The sequence below is a fragment of the Danio rerio genome, chromosome 23 (genome assembly GCF_052040795.2).
Source record: "Danio rerio strain M-AB ecotype USA chromosome 23, GRCz13ab, whole genome shotgun sequence".
Lineage (NCBI taxonomy): Eukaryota > Metazoa > Chordata > Actinopteri > Cypriniformes > Danionidae > Danio > Danio rerio.
The window spans coordinates 45424121-45439393 of NC_141043.1; the positions used below are offsets into that span (position 1 = coordinate 45424121).

Consider the following 15273-nt stretch of genomic DNA (forward strand, 5'->3'; position numbering starts at 1 on the left):
TAAATACATAATTAGAAACATTTTCAATATGTGAAATACAAATAATTAGCAGAATTACCATTAAAAAGTATTTTATTTACCATAAATGCTTGACAACCTTGTTATAAAGTCAATATATAGTATACAAGTATGATGAAGTTATATATAGATGGGGTTAAGTGGCTCTTAAGCTCAACTGCTGTAATTTCATCTAATATAAATTAATATAGATCTAATATAGTACATTGTTACTTGAGCGCAAATCATGTTCAATTATGTGCTTAAGAACAGTACATTATGTACATGCTTTCAATCCACAGTTCTTCATAATAAGTACTATCTTTAAACGTATGCTGAAGGGAACTTTTTACACAACTGCTTCTGGTAGATGAGCTGTATTTTTTTGTTTTGCTGGTCTGTGAGTTGGTCTACAACAGGGGTGTCAAACTCAATTCCTGGGGGGCCGAAGCCCTGCACAGTTTAGTTCCAACCCTGCTCCAACACACTTACCTGTAGGTTTCAAACAAGCCTGAAGGACTCAATTAGTTTGATCAGGTGTGTTTAATTAGGGTTGGAAGTAAACTGTGCAGAGCTGCGGCCCTTTTGGAACTGAGTTTGACACCTGTGCTCTACAAGGTTGATGAATGATCTAAACCTGCCCAAATGCTCTTAATAATCACAGATTACCTACAGTTAAAGTCAAAATTATTAGACCCCCTGTTTATTTTTTCCCCAATTTCTGTGTAACGGAGAGATTTTTTTTAACAAATATCTAAACACAATAATTTTAATAACTAATTTCTAATAACTGATTTCTTTTATGTTTGTCATGATGACAATAAATCTTATTTGAATAGATATTTTTCAAGACACTTCTATACAGCTTAAAGTGACATTTAACGGCTTAACTAGGTTAATTAGGCAGGTTAGGGTAATTAGGCAAGTTATTGTATAATTATAGTTTGTTCTGTAGACTATGGAAAAAATGTAGCTTAAAGGGGCTACTAATATTGACCTTAAAATGGTGTTTAAAAAATTAATAACTGCTTTTATTCTAGCCGAAATAAAACAAATAAGACTTTCTCCAGAAGAAAAAATGTTATCAGACATACTGTGAAAATGTCCTTGCTCTGTTAAACATCATTTGGGCAACATTTAAAAAAGATAAAAAAAATTAAAGAGAGCTAATGATTCTGACTGTAATTAAAAAAAGTACCAGCTACCATATTTAGCATAAATACAGTCTTGACATTTCTTCGCTTGTCCACATGGAAGGATGGGGCTAATATAGTATTTTTAGGGGAGGATCTATTTGGGCATGTCTCGTTTCTGCCCTCCTTTTGTCCATTTGTTAGTATTTCTTCCAATTTGATTGTTGGAAGATGCAAACAACTGGTTTGCGAGGAAGGAAATCATGGATTGCCCTACTTTTTTTTTTTTTTTTTTTCTTGTGTCAGGACTGTTTCAATTGAATGTGTCACGACAGAGGGGAAAAAAACAATCTTTTGTTTCATGCTGGCTTTACAGTTCAAAACTAGTTGAACATATATTATTCAAATATAATGCAAGTATAATTAATTATGATACATACAATCTAAACAAACTATTAACAGCAAAAGACATGTTTTAGGTGTAAAAGGCTTTTAATTTAGAGCAATAAAAGACACTCTGGGACCGGGACGGGTTTTGATGCATCAGTTACAGTAGTGTGAAAAAGTATTTGCCCCTTACTGATTTCTTATTTTCTTGCATGTTTGACACACTTTAATGTTTCAGATTCTCAAACTAATTAAAAATTAGTCAAATAATAAAGGATTTTAATATTAAGGAAAAAATAAGTACAAAACTATATAGCCCTGTGAAATTTGTTAAATATCACATGCATTATGAGTCCCGCAAATGCATTGAGACTCCGGGAACTTCGAGGAGAGTAGGGATGTCTGAATACCACGTTTAACAACTATAGTGAGACGCGGTTCAGCGGTACATCCTTGATAAACTGTCCGACGTTCACTGCTCTCTGCCTGGAGCTCAGAAGAGCGCATGACTGTGTGTGTGTGTGTGTGTGTGTGTGTGTGTGTGTGTGTGTGTGTGTGTGTGTGTGTGTGTGTGTGTGTGTGAATGTGTGTGTGTGTGTGTGTGTGTGTGTGTGTGTGTGTGTGTGTGTGTGGTCATAGGATGTGCGTTTTCAGCAGACAGAGGGCTGTTCAGAAATGCTAGGTAAAACACGATGTGGATCATTTTAGTTCTTAAACGTCATCTTAACACTAAAACGTATTAATGTAAACAGGGCCTGAATGTGTATTTTTCGCAAGCAGGTTGCGATGGGGGTCGATCGGGGGATCGGGGATGCCGGCTAAGCATTGTGTAGTCTATTGGCCATAGGCAATGGACAATGGCATCGTCTATTGGCCCAACCCTATCTTCAGCCACCCCCCACCCCCGCCTCCCACAGCAATCAGCAATTTGGTGCAGTATGTGCAACCCCCAGGTCGCCGACATTGGTATAGGATCTGATTGCAGCTGGCCCACCGAAACAAACTTCATAGTAGTTAACTTACTAACACCACAGTACACAGTACCCGGTTCATAAAGTGTTATTCAGACACCTCACCCCTGAACCTAACCCCCCCAGGTCTCCCGGATTTTCAGGCACAGATGTTGGCAGGTAGGTGTGTGAGGCCTATGCAGTTAAACAGCAGCATGTATTGCTCTATTCTTTTTTTTTTTTTTTTTTTGAACTTTTATTGACAGCAGTCAACATAAATACAAACAGTAATAAGAACAGTCCTGAGATTGGGCCCGAGCATACAAATAAAGATATTTATAATGACAATATAGGTCTGAGGAAAAAATAAATAAATAAAAGTAAATAGACAAACTTCAAGCAAAAATACAAACTTAGAGACATAAGTGACCTATCCAATGAGGCTTTGAACTGGACCCCATCTTCTTTCAAAGATTTGAGTCTTCAGATGTATTTGTGCTGTCAACTGTTCCATTGAATATAACTGTCTGATTTTTTGTATCCACTGTGAAACCGTGGGTGGTTCAGGTTTAAACCAGTTAATTGTTATATTTTTTCTTGCAGCCATTAGCAGGAGATGTAGCAAAGTTTCCTGATCATGGGACAAATCCTCTGGAAATTTATCCAGTAAAAACGTTAAAGGGTCCCAAGAGAGATTCACTTTAAGGAGCTTTTCCACGATCCCCTTAACTTCAGTCCAAAAGTGTTGAACAATGGGACAGTCCCAAAATATGTGCGTTTGATCACCCACCAGTCCACAGTTTCTCCAGCACTTATTGCTGCCACTATTACCAGAACGGAAACACTTTAGTGGTGTCCTGAAAAATCGAATTTTAGACTTCCAATCAAACTCCTTCCACATTTGACTCCCCACTCCCTTATGGCAACCAGAACAAACATCTACCCAAGTATCATCATCCAATGTCACATTGAGTTCCATTTCCCATTGTTGTTTTATATGTTGTGTGTTATCCGACATATCCATCATCAGTTTGCAATTATTGCTCTATTCTTAACCATAAATAAAACAGTGACACACACACATTCAGTATTAATCTACACAGTGGCAAAAGCTAAACTATTTTGAACCTTGATTGCTGCACATGTGTACGATCAGCTGACGATGGCCATAATTCTGGCAAATGGCAGTGGAACGCGAGCTCACAAATGCATTTAAATCCGTAAACAAAGCGGCACACATCGCGTTCTAAACGTGGCTTTAGACACGCTATGAGAATTTAAAGAGTTAACCTGATACAGTACAAGTGGTTACAAGTAAAAAAACAAATACATCATTTGCAAGCTAGAGAATACAAGGAGAGAGCCATTTTAATTGCACGTACTTAAACTTGTGAAATGGAGGAAGAAACTGATCCATGATCCACTGATCATATACTGACATAGTCCCTTACATCAAGTCTTTTCTAATCCTTCCTTTAATTCTCGTGTAGTGTTCACGTCCTGTCCCTTACTTTAGTGTTTTCGGTCAAAATTGACCGCTCCGTTTTAAATGCTCTTATATTAGCACAAAAAAAAACATTTTTCACCAAGTTTTTTTTTTTTCGACATTCTTTAGCTGTGAACAAAGTCTTAAAGTATTGTTTAACATGAATTTAGAGAATTAGACAAAATAACTGCGGTAAAAATACAAATAGGCGCTGAAAATATATTACAAAATGAACAATAGATGACAGAAATCAAAATACTTTTTCATTAATAATAGACAGCTCACTAAAATAACTATCACAGGGTCTGACCTAAGAAATTAAAATTCATTCAGTCCTTCAATTGGACTATATTAATGTACTAATATAGGGGATAGTGACTGAGGATATAGACGGTGAGCATGGACACAGAAATAGCACTAAGTATACTTTGGTCATTTTTCAGTGAGATGTTTATGGTCTATGCTAAGCTAAAAGTAATCCTGCTACACCCAGAGGCTGAAGAAAGAAAGAGAGAAAGAAAGAAAGACACATGTGTTCACATAACACCTATCTAGTCTGTGTGAAGATATGAAACATTGTATTATCAGGATGTTGACTTATGTTGGAGGATCCAACGCTATCTCACCGCAATTCATAACTTACTGATTTAGTGGCTAATCTGTATGAATTTGTACGTTCTTATTTATACAATTTAGTACGTTTTGCTTTTCCTCAATGACGGTTTAATTTAGGGGTGGGGTTGGGTTCCACGCCTCCTTTTTAAAATCCTACATTTTCATACCACTGAACTTGTACGAGTTAACCACTAAACTGACAAAACGTAAAATAGTCACGTTTCCTTGTGAAATCAGGCTGGAGGAATGGCTCATAAGCATGGAAAAGAGATGTTTACCTGCAAAGATTGCAGAGTATGTTCAGTCTGAAGTGGGTGAGTGAGGGGTGGTGTGTATGGTGATGTTTTCTGTCTAAGGGATGAATATACAGTACAGTAGTCTGGATACCCATTTATTTTCTATGGCAGTCACTTTTGACCGGGAACACCACAGGTGTAACAAGGTTGATTAAAACACTCAAAATTCAATGAAAGAGAGGTGATCATCACTTTTATGTTCAAATGTTTAGTGTGGACAAATCATAAGGCCTTGAGGCAATGAGATAAAGCACAATATTTATGAGTGTTTAATTTGTAAATTGGTCCGCTTTGACCCGAACCTGACAGGAATGTTAACGGACAGCCGATGAATGCCTCATTGTAAGCATTTACATTCCAGAAGTCCTCGAACAGCACAAGGCCGGGTCAATATTGCTGAGGTATTTTTGCAAAAGTAAACCTCAACCACTCTTCACAGTTTCATCTTTGGCGAAAGAAAAATAGCACTAACTTTCTCCTCTCACTTCCAATAATATCCAGCTGAGCACAGCGTTGATTCAACCGGCGTCTGCTACAGTGTGTGTCTAGCCTCTTTTTCCTTGCTAGTGGGCGGGGCCACAGGTTTAAATTTTTCCCGGGTTTGCGTGCGCAACAACTGGGTGGGGCTTAAGTTTCTTATCCATGTCACGCCGAAACTGCTAAAGACTCATTATCAAGGCGATTCATTTGAAGCATTATAAGTCGACTCTTTTAGTAATGAATTAGTAGTTTTAAACACTGTCCACTTTCAGATTTAATCCTTAGCTGAATATTTCACTTCACTTAGAGCTGTTTTACACACTACATGGAAGGTCAATCTCAAAAAAACATAATAGGGGCTCTTTATTAATCTGACACAGTGACTGTCGTAACCAAAATAGAAATCCAAATGGGACTTTAGAGTTTCTCACTGGCATATAACACAACAAACAATACAAACGTCTACTTGTTGGGCTGTAAGATTCACTGTCAAAACACTGTGACTGTTTATTAAGTGTTCTTGTGTAATACAGCAAAGTCAAGAAGAGTCTTGTGTCTGAGAGAGACTGAACAAATGCCAGCGCAAACTGAACCAACAGCTTCCACAATAAGAACACAAATGTGATTCAGTGCTCATAAAACAGCAAACACACAACTGTAACAACACACACTCTTTTCCAGTTTCTGTAAACACTTGTTTAAAATTGGAGTGTTTGGTTTCATATCTGCTTTGAAAATGTAAAAAGGTAAACAGACGTACTTCACATTTGCAAGACTCTTCGCTCTTCACAGCTCACAGTGTTTGAGATTACATGGATTGCCATCACCAAGCTTTACAAAGAAAAGTGTTTGAGAGAGAGCTTCTGAAATAAACTCTGAATTCTGTCTAGTGCAGTGGTAGGCACTTCATTTTGCCAATGTGCCACAATAGACACTGGTGGTTTTAGATGGCTGGACTAACCAAGGATGGGAATCACAGGAACTCGCTATATAATTTGGTCAGCAATTCTGCAATACAGGTCTCGAAATTGCGAACATTTTGGTCGCATATGCATCCAAAATCTGATCTATGCGACCTCAAAATATATTTGGCAGCATTTGTGCAAGTGTATATGATTGTTGTCGTGTGACCAGTTTTCACAGCAAAATGTTTATCACATGCACAGAATTAGGAGGCATTCACGCATTAAGCATCTTTGCACCTAAAAATCTTCAAACCCAGCACCCAGGAATGGCTTAAGACAGTTGACATGTCAGTAATGCCTACAATGCTGGTTCCACCTTCAAGCTCTTCTTATTGGCCCACTTTGTAGAACAGAATGCGAATAGATTGGTTAATATTAGCTGTCAGTTCCGATACGAGAGAATGAAAACAACACTGACAGATGTAGTTTTAGAAACCACCTAAAGTTACAAATAATGACACATCTAATTAGTGATCATGTAATGAATGTCAATCCAGCATTCACACTTTTTGAAGTATGGAGTAGTCAAGATGTCATGTTTTTTTTTTTTTCTGTGGAAAATATTCTGAAGGAGCTGTTGACTTGGAATTAAACCAGATTTTGGTTAAAAATAAATATACATATACAGGGTTCAACGCTAAGGATTTTTTATACGGGTCCGATTGGGCCATTGGTTGAGATTTTCACTTGCCCTGCCAAAGTTTTCACTGGCCCCACCAAAAAAAAAAAAACTAAAAAGTTAATAGCTATTTCTTAGCCACATATTTTAAATAATGGCAAAATTATGCCTGTGAATCTAGAATTTAAACATTTTAAATATGTTAATAAATGTATAATGAGCAAAATTCAAGATTTTATGCAAATGAAATAGCAGTATGAAAAATGTGCTGGTATTTTAATGCAATTCGAAATATTTTTTATAAAAATGGCTTGCCAAACTGACAACTGTTTTTTTTTTTTTTTTTTTTTTTTTTCAGTTTCTTAATTTTTTTCCCATGTAATTGTCTTCTTTAGAAAAGACTTTAGAAACAGACGTTTTCTTTTAGCCTCATTGTTTAATTTTGCCGCCATGTTGCCATCTTTTCGCTGTACTGGTTGTTACCACGTTACAAAAAAAAAAAAAAACGTTCTCAATGTTACTGGGTAACAATCCTGTCTACTGTCCCAAGTGTCTTTCACACTGGCCCCGGGCCACCGGGCAACTCTTATTGTTGAGCCCTGATATATATACAGGTATATATATATATATATATATATATATATATATATATATATATATATATATATATATATATATATCAAAGCAAAACAGAAATCCGAAAATCTGTTTTGTTTAATAACAATGGAAAGACACCAGGAGAAAGCTGAGCTACTGAAATGTGCTTGATACTGATGTGTTTCTTTTGACTGCAGCTAATACGCCTCTAAAATGAAAAATGAAGTCACATGCATTGCTGAGATGTGAGTTTCTCACAGACTTGAACAGAGTGTCAAAATCTTGATGGTTCTGTGGGTCTCGTCTATCATATCTGAGCTTTATTTTGCATTTTCTATTGGATTCATTTCAGGTGATTGGCTGGGCCATTCTACAGCTTGATTTTCTTTCTCTGAAAGCATCTGAGAGTTTCCTTGGTTGTGTTGCTGAAATGTCCACCCTGGTTTCATCTTCATCCTCCTGCTAATGTAGATGTTGGACTGAAGCAGCTGATATTCATTTACACTGAGGAAGGGCAGAGAGTTGCTGAAGAACTACTGAGAGATTTCAGTTGCAGTCTGGGCTTTCACTGCCTTTCTACACCTCCCTTTCTTCAATATGTTCAATGTTTTTTTGTCCTATTTTCATTTTATCACACAGAATTACATTTGTAAACTAATTAGATTACTTTCCTTTGCATATATGGATTTCTTTGGTTGTTACCAACATCTGGTGAAAATTTCAAGTTGACAGCACTGGTTGTGAAAATTATATTTTCTGGGAAAAAATGGTGACGTGTTGAATACTTCAGTTACTATAAAAAGATATTTGTTAATGAAGGGGGAAATGCTTCAAAAGATATAAGATGCACGGAACAAGTGCACAGCTGTCAGAAAAGCTGATGTGCAGAGAGGGCAGTTTGTGACTAATAAGGTCACATCTCTAAGCTAGTCATAGCAGCAGCATCACAGTTTTGTATGAATTGCATTTAACAGAAAAAAAGTGAACTAAAGACATTTATTAAGCCCTATTTTAGCTTATTTTGCAACTGTTTCTGTGGATAGGACTAGTTTCTTACATATCTCATCCAAAGCCCTCTGTTGTTTTGATATAACTCTTTGTTTTTTACTGCTGTAGCTGTGAAATAACTGAAATCATTCAGCGTAGTGATATGAAACTAATGTGCTTAAAACATGCCTTATCTAAAAATAACAGCACATCCTAGAACCATACCTGTCAACCCTCCCGTTTTTCCCGGGATTCTCCCGTATACAATTCTATTCCGCTATCATCTCGTAAAGGTATTTTCCGGTATTTCTCCCATATTTTCTGTTTTTTTTCTGAAGAGAAAAACTGAAGAGCCTCTCTATATGCAACCTATACCGCCGAACCACCAGGGGCTGTCCCTTGCTCTTAAATGTGAGTCTGTTCTGTGCTTCCGCTTTGTTTAGGCATGAAAACACTTTGAAAGAAATATAAAAAGGCGGGATTCCCTTTCCTTTTCATTACAGGTGCCGTCTCCCCTTCATATGCAATCCTCAAAACAGTCATATAGCAGTGCGTGACTGTCAGCTGACGTGCTCCATAGTGATAAATAAACGAATCCTAAACGGACTTTGCACATGCGATTTGAAGTGAAGTGAGAGTCTGGGTATTGGATGTGTGTTTAAATGGACATATACTTATAATTAATAATCTAAAGTTATCGATTTTGGTCATTTTTTTTTTCAAACACAACTAATTTAGTCCTAAATAAGCATAAAAGGTTAGGAAAGCAATCGAAAGCTTTCATTATAACGTTAGATGTGTGCGTTTTTAAAGTGACACCTCTGTTATTTTATTGTAATCAAACGAAAAATCTAAATGAATTAGAGATTCATTTGTTGCTCTTTAATCAGAATGTGTAAGTTATACTGTGAAGAAACGGATTATGAGATTTGATAACTTGATTCTATTTCATTATAATAGCTTAAATAATTAATTTTAATAAGCTGAACTGTTTGCTAATTTATTTAGCTGCTAATTTATGCTAATTTTCTTTTGTAAATAATAATTATAATAACAATTATATGTAAAATAATAATAATTTTCTTTTGTAAATGATAATAATAAAACATTTAACTGTTTGTTTACAATAAAACAGCTCCTAATGAACATATTACTAATTTGGGGATTTATTAGGAGGGGAGGAGGGGTCCTTTATTTATGGTCGGGGGTATCCCTTATTATGGTGGGCATATCCCTTATTTTCACATCCCAATGTTGACAGCACAATCATCAAAATCAAGCAGCCCCTAATGGTCCGTTTCCACTGAGCTGTATGGTACGAGTTGGTACAGGTCACCTTGCAATTCCACTGCCAAAAGGGTACCAATGGTGGGTGTGGTGTATGACAAAGTCTCAGTCGACGTCATTCTTGCTCAAGGAAATGTCGACAGTAAAGCTGTACAGGTCGTTCACATATCATATGAGAAGCACTTCTTACAAAACAGATGCTTTATACACATAAATACTTGTGCATAAATGTTCATTACTAACCTTTCTGTGAACAATGATAACTGCTGATCAATGATGTGTGCGAAATAGCCTACTGTAACGTCTGCAATTATATAAAATAAATCAATAAATAAATGCAACATATATGAACACATGGCAAAAAAAAAAAACATGGCAAATTCTTTTGGTACATTTTTGTTGAGCTAGGTACCTTTTCCAAAGTGTACCCAAAATTTGGTACGGTACAGTTCGCTTTTTGGTACCTTTTGACAGTGGAAACAGCCATAAAAGCATATCGAACTGTACTTTACTGTACCATACCACATACCATAAGTACGTTCATTTAAACAACAAAGTACTTAAAGTTGTTAAATACACCAGTGCTTCTTTTCTCTCATGACTCATGTTCAGTTCATATAAAACAATCACATAATAGCCCGGCGAAACTCCATACGTATATAAAAAGCTAATGAGAGATACTTACTAACAGTAATTTCTAGTGCTCGCCATTACCAAAGGATGCTTGTGATTTGATTACTTGCTCCTGAGAGGGATGGAGTGTGTATGAGTGGGAAATAAAAGCAGTGTGTGATGTGAGAAATTATCTTTTTTTTTTCGCACAGTGAAGGACTTGTCTATTGTTATAAGCAGCTGATGGGCTAATTTGCATCAACAACTGATCTCTCAATACTGACAGCAAAATTCTGCTTTATGACATTTGCATATATTTTTGGATATGTTTTAGTTAAATCTGCTCAGCAATGCTGCATTTATTTAAACAGAACAGAAACAAAACTATTAATATAGGAATATATGGGATTTAACTGGATTTAATTCATTATTTTATGGTTCATTTTTAACATGGTACTAAACTGTCACGTAAGGGTCTAGAACAACAGGATCCACGGGCAGTTTATTAACAAGAATAGTCAGGCCGGCAACAATCCAAACTAGGGCTAACAGGAGCATACAGGAAATCCAGAATTGTTGTCAAAAGAAGGCGGACGGTTAAAAATACAGGAAGGCAAGAAAAAGATAACGCTTACATGATGCTCTAAACAAGACTCAGCAATGATGTGTTGTGTATGTGTGCTGTGTTTATAATCCATCTGATTAGTCCTGAACAGCTTCAGTTGTGTGTGTTTGCAGTCAAGGGGAATCTGGACTAGGTGTGTGAGTGAAGTGCATGAAGGGATTTGTGGTGCAGTTGAAAGTGAGTTCTTCAGCAGTCTGCAAGAGCAACACTGCTGGTGGTCATAAATTGTTGTTGAAAATATATCTTACTGAATAATTTTGGTTAAAACAACCAGATTTAATGGAATTCTCTACCATAAATATTCTTCAGAACACATGCACACAGCACTGCATGCACTGATGTTTTCTTGAATCCCGCGCACAAAATATTTTTAATGATTATCTGTCTATTTAAATTATATAAATTTAGTTTTTAAACTTAAAACACACTTGTGCTGTAAGCTATTATGCACATAGAATACTATTGTATTAACAAGTTCACCGACAGATCAAACCTTTTGGTGAAAAAAAAAGTTTCTAACTTGGAAATGAAAATATAGTCCTGAAAATTTTCTGGAACTTTAATATAAATCTACTGCCTCATTGCAAACCTATGAAATGTTATTTATATTTAAATTGCACTGTAAAAAATGTATTGGGTTAATTAAATGCACTAAATCTTCAATCTATATTTTATAGATAGATAAGTATTGATAAAAATTGAATAAATAAATAACTGCATAACTGAATAAATAGATAGATAGATAGATAGATAGATAGATAGATAGATAGATAGATAGATAGATAGATAGATAGATAGATAGATAGATAGATAGATGGTCATAAATAAATAGATAAACTAATAAATAAATGAATAGATGAATAAATAAATAAATAGATGAATGAATAAATACATGAATGAATAAATAAGCAAAAAAATAAATAAATAATACTGTATGGTATTAATGTCGTTTTTTTTGTCAGGACATTTTTTATTTATTTTCAATGCATTTTTTTTTTTACGATTTGGGGTGGGACGGTGGGTCAGTGGTTAGAACTGTTGTCTTACAGCAAGAAGGTCGGTGGTTTGAGTCTGTGCTGAAATTTCAGTGTGTGTTTGCATGTTCTTTCCGTGTTGGTGTGGGTTTCCTCCGGGTGCTCCGGTTTCCCCCACAGACCAAAGACATTTACTGTAGATGAATTGGCCGTTGGGTGTGTGAATGTGAAAGTGTATGGGTGTTTACCAGCACAAGGCCATCCGCTGCTAAAAACATATGCTGGAATAGTTGGAGGTTCATTCCGCTGTGCCAACCTTTGAAATGCATGCTAAGTGAAATAAATGAATGACTAATTTTAGACAGATGAATAAGTAAATAAACAAATAAATAAATGGATAGATAAGTAAATAAATAAATAAATAGATGAATAAATAAATTAAGAATAATAAATAAATAAATAGATAAATTCATAAATAGATGAATACATAATTAATTATGAATGATTAAATACATAGATGAATAAATAAATACATAAAGATAGATAGATAGATAGATAGATAGATAGATAGATAGATAGATAGATAGATAGACATAAATAAATAAATAAATAAGCATATAAATAAATAGAAAAATTTATAGATAGATAGATAGATAGATAGATAGATAGATAGATAGATAGATAGACAGATAGACATAAATAAATAAATAAATAAATAAATAAATAAATAAATAAATAAATAAGCATATAAATAAATAGAAAAATTGATAGATAGATAGATAGATAGATAGATAGATAGATAGATAGATAGATAGATAGATAGATAGATAGATAGATAGATAGATAGATAGATAGATAGATAAACATAAATAAATAAATAATTAGATAAGTAAATAAATAAACAAATTTAGTGTTAAACAGTTTAGGTGATTAAATAAATAAAGATTAATGATTAAATAAATAGATAAATAAATAAAAAGATTAATAAATACATAAATGAATAAGTAAATAAATAAACAAACAGACAGACAGACAGACATAAATAGATAAATGAACAAATAAAAACATGAATAAATAAATAAATACATGAATGAATGTTATTAAAATGTACTGAGTTTTCTGTCTGGACATTTTTCATTTGTTTTATGTGCATTTTTGTTAAACGTAAAACACAATGCATTTTAAAATACAGCTGAAACAACTGTTAAGATTCTTTGCCAATAATACAGCACACTGTGCTCTTTTATTATAGATTTTTTTTATCAGATTGTAACTTGAGCAACACCAAGGTCATGGGGTCAATTCCCAGTGCATGCATGAACCAACAAAACATAAATCACTCTGGATAAAGCATCTGTCAGATGCATAAACGCACACAACATTGTGCTTCTCGTCCACATCCAAACTGGGTTTCTCTTGCAAAATAAGCCAAATATTTTTTTTTTAAAGAGCCCATTCTAATTTAGCTGAAACGGCAGATAGCATCACCGACCCGCTTTAAACGCTGCGAGGCTAAGCAGCACTTGCTTAATGTACAATTACTAAGAGCATTTGTATGATTGGAGAATAATCCCCGGCCGCCACAGCAAATGGCCTGTGGAGCTTTTATTTTTAGGCGTATTTGAGAATCATAACGGTGGGGTTTTAGTTGAAGCGCACGACTCAAAATGAAAAAATAGAGGAAAAAAAGAAACGCCGCCTTTTTTTTTTTTGCTTTTTATTTAGTTGTTGGAGTAACACAGAGTGAGTGACACTACAGAAATTATATTGTTACATATTGGTATATTGTTACAGATTTTCGTGTTTTTAGTCAGAAGTACAGCTTGTGTGAATAAACTATATGTCTGTTTTATAAAAAAAAAAATATTATTAATTTAGATGCCTTTTATAGTTTAGATTTGTATAATTATACAAAAATAAAACGGTAAAATATTATGCAGATTAATATAATAAGGTCTCTGTCAGTTGAAATGAAATGTTTTCTCACTAAATTCAGCTTAATTTTCTTAATGCACTGACAGATTCTCTTGTTTTAAGCAGAAACTATTTTTTAAGTAAATGCATCTTGTATTTGTATTTAAATATTTGAATAAGCTTTATTTATTGTTTAGAAAATTGTAATAAAAAATTCAGATAAATATTAATATTAATACTAACTGTGCAATGCATATGAAAAACCTAATATCCCAATATCTGAAATCTCAACAGTTCAAAAATAAAAAATGTATTGATCAGATTTTATTATTAATATTATTATGTTCTTTCAGTTCCTCAGTCCAGGCTGAAACGTAGAGCGGACAGAGCTTTCTCTGTGGCGGGTCCTCGGTTATGGAACACCTTGCCCCTTGAGATTAGGATGGCTCAATCATTATCTATTTTTAAATCACTTCTTAAAAGTACCTTTTTAGTTTGGCTTTTTAAGATTATTTTAATAGTCCTTTCTACTGCTACATTGTTAAAGACGTTTCTCTTGCCTTATTTCTATGTTTTAAATTCTTTCTTTTTATTTTTACCTTGTCTTATGTACAGCACTTTGGTCAGTCTTGTGACTGCTTTTAAATGTGCTCTATAAATAAATAAACTTGAACTTATTAATGTAATGCAAATTGAGAAAATTACGTCAGCATCAAAACCCAACTTTTCCTTATGTTTATGTTCAGTTATTTCATGTTAAAAGCAATGAAAATGGTCTATTTTTGCCACAAAAGTAAAATTACTAAATCAAAAAAAAAGCAGCCTGAGAAAAAAGCTAATATTAATATAAGCAAAATAAACCCAATCGGACAAAATGATGCCATGTCTTACGTGAGTAGGGAAAGGTTTTGGAGTGTATTTTAATGCTTTGCCCCTCCCCACACACACACACAATATTATGTCTGATAATATTTTTTTTTTTTCTGGAGAAAGTCTTATTTGTTTTATTTCGTCTAGAATCAAATAAAAAAAAAAATTAAAAACCATTTTAAGGTCAAAATTATTAGCCTCTTTAAGCTACTTTTTCGATAGTCTACAGAACAAACCATCGTTATACAATAACTTGCCTAATTACCCCAACCTGCCTAGTTAACCTAAGTAACCTAGTTAAGCCTTTAAATGTCACTTTACGCTGTGTAGAAGTGTCTGGAAAAATCTTGTCAAATATTATTTACTGTCATCATGACAAAGATAAAATAAATCAGTTATTAGAGATGAGTTATTAAAACTATTGTGTTAAAAAAAAATTTGTTAAAAAAAAACAGATATCAGGGGAAAAAAAACGGGGG

The 15273-nt window shown here is 34.3% G+C and overlaps 2 protein-coding genes across 14 annotated transcripts in view; one reads left to right on the plus strand and one right to left on the minus strand.

Annotated features, from left to right (window-relative positions):
• slc1a7b (solute carrier family 1 member 7b) overlaps positions 1-15273 on the minus strand; it is a 149410-nt gene that overhangs the window by 128312 nt on the left and 5825 nt on the right.
• shisal2a (shisa like 2A) overlaps positions 1-15273 on the plus strand; it is a 211063-nt gene that overhangs the window by 75519 nt on the left and 120271 nt on the right. The window lies entirely within an intron of this gene.